The sequence below is a fragment of the Vigna umbellata genome, chromosome 4, assembly GCF_029865625.1.
Source record: "Vigna umbellata cultivar VRB3 chromosome 4, Vumbellata_1.0, whole genome shotgun sequence".
Classification (NCBI taxonomy): domain Eukaryota; kingdom Viridiplantae; phylum Streptophyta; class Magnoliopsida; order Fabales; family Fabaceae; genus Vigna; species Vigna umbellata.
Genome location: NC_142168.1, coordinates 16,397,296 through 16,402,364, shown reverse-complemented (window position 1 = coordinate 16,402,364; position 5,069 = coordinate 16,397,296). Strand labels below are relative to the sequence as shown.

General features: G+C 33.7%; 1 long non-coding RNA gene across 1 annotated transcript; it reads left to right on the top strand.

Moving 5' to 3' along the window:
* The first annotated feature begins 2,300 nt into the window (after positions 1 to 2,300).
* On the top strand, positions 2,301 to 4,721 carry LOC148199347 (uncharacterized). Its single transcript, XR_015785545.1, has 3 exons — positions 2,301 to 2,792; positions 4,031 to 4,109; positions 4,389 to 4,721. It is a non-coding gene; the product is annotated as an uncharacterized LOC148199347 (long non-coding RNA).
* Positions 4,722 to 5,069: the final 348 nt, after the last annotated feature.

Sequence of the window (5,069 nt, the reverse complement as noted above, 5' to 3'; positions counted from 1 at the left end):
AAAAAATGTAAGTGAAATAATTAGAAAAGTTGTAATATAAAATTAATATAGAAATGATGTGGAAAAAGTAAATGAAAAAGGTAGATGATCTGGAATGAGATGTGAAGGGTGATGTGGATGGTGATGTGGAGAGTGGGGTGTGATAAGAGAAGATAGGTGGTGAGGAAGTAAAAAAGTAAGAAATTATTTTGGGTCATTGGATTAAGTGTTTAAAAGAAAATTTGGGGGTGCAAAAATTAAAACAAATATTATTTTTTCATTTTGGTTTTTTATTTTATTTTTTTTATTCATTTTTGTGATGAATTTAATTTGGTTTAATACGTATTTTGGTCCCTCTTTTCGTAGGGTCTGTTCAAATTGGTCCTACTTTTTTTCAAAAGTTCACTAAGATCCCACTTTTCGCAAAAACGATGCACGTTAGTCCTTTTTTAGGTTTAATACGTATTTTGGTCCCTCTTTTCGTAGGGTCTGTTCAAATTGGTCCTACTTTTTTTCAAAAGTTTCCTATTTTGATCCCTATTTTGATCCCTCTTAGTGAACTTTTCGTATTTTGGTGAGCTGTACATTTTTCGTTGAGGTGAACTTTTAAGGGATCAAAATGTACAGCTCACCAAAATACGAAAAGTTCACTAAGAGGGATCAAAATAGGGATCAAAATAGGGAACTTTTGAAAAAAAGTAGGACCAATTTGAACAGACCCTACGAAAAGAGGGACCAAAATACGTATTAAACCTAAAAAAGGACTAACGTGCATCGTTTTTGCGAAAAGTGGGATCTTAGTGAACTTTTGAAAAAAAGTAGGACCAATTTGAACAGACCCTACGAAAAGAGGGACCAAAATACGTATTAAACCATTTAATTTACTCGGACAAAATTGGGTGTTGACAACGAGCAAGGAACCGTAGTCACTACAGCCAGGCCAAAACGACGTCGTTCAACTTAAGCCCAAATCCCTGCAAGCCAGTGTCCTCCAATTACAATAGCCCAATCTTCTTTCAGTTGTAGTATCGGCCCAATTGAAATCAACACTTGCAGCAACTTCTCATGTCCAGCCAGCATATAACAGCAGCAATGTTTTGTTTAATTGGCTTTAGCCCAACAGTGGCCCAATAAGGAATTTGCTCATGTTTAATCTAATCAGCCCAAGATTTCTGCAATAAAGAAAAATCACTCCAAGAATTAAAGAAAATAAAGGAAATGTAACAAGTAAAAAGAGAGAAATTTTTATCATCTAAAAAATTAATTTTCCAATTATTAACAAAAACTAGAAATTACACATAAAAACTTATTTTTAACTAAAATTTTACAATTCTAAAGATTTAAAAGAAAAACCTGAAATCAACCTAATTCTAAACAATAAGAAACTAAAATGAACTAAGAAAGAATTCTAAACCAAGAAAAATGTGCAAAAATTGAGAGTTATCACCCAACGCTCAGTGGCCCTACTTAGGGCGCCCAAGCGAGCTTGCGAGAGAAGTAGCGCTCAGCGTCCCTAAAAGGACGCTGAGGCTGGGTGCGAGACAACCAGCACCTAGGGCCTCAGAAAAGGGCACCTAAGCGTCCTACGACCTTTTGCACCCCTTCTCTTCTGGTACTCTTTTTGTCCTTTCTGGGTTCCAACTCCTTTGATATTTTAACTCCTCTTCCAATTCATTCTACTTTCCTACAAAATCAAGAGAATTTAGTGATAAAATCCTCAAGTATAACCTCAACTCTCTTATTCACAAAAATAAACTAAAAGCAAGAGAACTAGAAAGTTTCTAAGTCAAAAATGGTTCATTTATTATCAAAATTGAATCCCAAATAACGGTGAAATCAACTGTTATGATGATGTTGAAAAATTATAGATTTTTTCATTGTTCATAGATAGCTTCAGTTCATTTATAATATCTAAATTTGATTTTGATCATCCCATTTTTCTCAGCTAAGCTCTATTCTTTATCATGAACCAACTATCCTCAGTTTGTGGATTGTCTATCTTTTAGAAGCTGAAACTGATTGTAATTTATGATTGAAAAAGATTGGTAGGAAATTGTCCTCTCCAGTTATGTGAAATTTGGGGATTGTCTATCTTTTAGATTCTGAAACTGATTGTAATTTATGATTGAAAAAGATTGGTAGGAAACTGTCCTCTCCAGTTATGTGAAATTCGGGGTTGAGATTTGAGGGCTCTTTATAAGGAGGCCAACTTGTGTTCGAAGATATTTCTAGTGAAATGGTAGGATAAATGAAGAAAAACTTGAGTGAATTGTATATGTTACAAATATTGGGTAGCAACAACACTTTGATATGTTATTTAAGGTATACTTCGAATGATAATTTTCATGGTATCTTATGATTACTAATTGTTGCCAGCAGCCTTTTTCTACTTGTTTATGGCAGTAGCAATTTGTACTTGCACCTTGGGTTATGGCAGTAGCAATTTGTACTTGCACCTTGGGTGTTGACTTTTCTACGTTTTCTGATATTAATGTCGAGAATGTTTTTATTTCATTATTATCTTTTTGACTTTTAAAGGATAAATCTTGGATATATTTATTGACCTATTGTTGCCAGTATTCTAGTGAGTTAAAATGTCAAACTTCTCCTTTACTTTTCCTTTTACACCTACAAGCATGCAGGTTGGTTACCAAAGGATGAGAATATGTATCCAAAATGTACTCATGTAGGTTTTGGTCTTGTTCAAGTAAAAGATGGGAAACGATTTCAGAGTCGCAGCAGTGAGGTTGTTCGGTTGGTTGATTTACTTGATGAAGCTAAAAGACGTTGTAGAACTTCCATTCTCTAACGTGGTAAAGCACCTAAGCTATTTTTACCTGTTCCTTATCTGCATGCAAGCATCCATGAGTGAATTATATGCTTTATTAAGATTCATCAATGCTGGTGCGTATGGTAAATTTCATTAAGTGAAATTCTTGGGACTAGACACTTAATTTTCCAGATACTATGTTCCTATAGTTACAGCTAAAGATTGGTCTGAGAAGGAGATTGAGAAAACGTCTGAGGCAATTGGTTATGGAGCTATTAAGTAAGCTCCGTAAACTCAATAATGCCCCCTTACTTTTAAGCAAAATCAACATTCTCTTCATTTATGCTAAGTTGTAGTTAGTTTTTTGTGAGCATATTCTTGTGTTAATATATAAAGGTTGTTTGGCTACAAATTCTGTTGACTGAATTCTAAAATCTGTTATATACTGCTTGTTTTATACTCTAAGCAAATGCTCATAGTCATGTTAATGTGTATTCATTTTCACTGTGAGGTTTCTGATTAAGCATGTTGATTATGACAGATGAATAAAATAAATCCCAAGTAAAGCATTGCATTTTTCTTAGTCCAGGTTAATATTTATGTAGTTTTAGCACATGGTTTTTCTTTAACTCCATATCCCTTTCACTTTCAGTTTGCTTTCGTGGCTATGCCTGTGTTGAGGAGGACACTGAATGAGTTATAGGCTTGTATTGTAGCCCTTTCTATTCTTATATTCGTCTGTGTTTGTAGGTATGCTGATTTGAAGATCAACATATTAACATATTACACATTTAATTTGACCAAATGCTTAATGATAAAGTCATTAACTGTATTCAAATTGAGTGTATGATTGTGAAGCTATAGTAAAGAAGCTAGTATAAACATTATCTATGGGTCCTGTCCTGCTTTTATTTACCCCTTTTACAAATATCCCTAAAGTATAAGGTATTTTCCTGGAGCAGTCTGTGGTAGATAACCATGAATGAAAAATATCACTGTTCTTGACTTTGATGAAATAGAAGAAGAACATGGTACAAACCATTGGTTTGAATTGACTCCCTATGGTGTTCTCGTTGGTTCCTATCATTTATCGATGACTCTCTGGAGTGAAACCATCACTTCGAGATTCAGATCATTTTTTGAGTTTAAACTACTCCTACAAAACAACTAAAGATATGCATACTAAACTTATGTTGCCATTTGTTGAACTCTTCAATCCCAACTTAATTAACTGATCTAAAGTTATTTATGTCTCACTTTCGTAAGCTTGTTGTGAAACAGGGGAATATTGCTATTTATTTGCAGTATGCACATGCTAGGATCTGTTCTATCTCGTAGAGACATAGAAGAACTAAAAATAGTAAGTTTACCTTTCCTTCCCAGGAAGACAACTCACTATAGTTTATTTTATTTTTATTCTTAAAGAAATAATATTTTATTTATTTACTTTTTGTATCATATGCTTAGTTTTAAAAGATACAAGAGTTTCTGCCTTGGTTTATCGGGGGTTTGGTTTGATGCGATTCAATTCAGCATTAATCTATTATAAATGTGATGACTCAGTGATCATGTGTTTTTAGTCATCCGTTAGCTAAATAATGACTTGTGCACATTTCTCACTATTATCAACTTTTAATAGAATGGAGAAATAGTGTTGGATAATGAAGATGAACGTGCACTAGGGCTCCATTTGCTTCAATTTCCTGAGGTAGGATACGTGAATAGTATATGCTGGTCTTAAGACTTTTTTTTATACTAGTAATATTTAAGATTTTGTCATTGGGGCTCCATTTTCTTTAATTAAGATATTAAAGCGGGTGGGGTTCCTGCACATTATTTTCCAATCCAAAAGATTCTTACCTTATACAAGGTCGTAGTGTACTGTTTTATTTGTCTGGTTTTTGAACAGGCATGCACTAATTTGTTACCAAATTTGTTGTGCGAATACTTATACAATTTATTAGAAATATTTACAAAGAAATTATATCCTAATTGTCATGTATACCTTTGATTCATCAACGCTTTTCTCATTCTTTTTTTCGTAAATGCATAAAGATTTTTTTTTATATTTATTATGACACATGTAGAAGTAAGGTACTTATATCCTAGAGAATTGCATCCTAGGTAAATTTGGTGAAAGAATAATGTTTAGATTGAGGGCATGCTATTGAACTTCGTACATTTAGCAGGTTGTTGGGTCGCCTAAGGAGACTAGTAGATTCCGTCCTCCGGTAATTATCGAAAGTCAAAGCCTTCGATAATTACCGAAGGCAAAGGTCGTCGGTAATGGTTAGCGATAAACGATTTATCGACGACAATC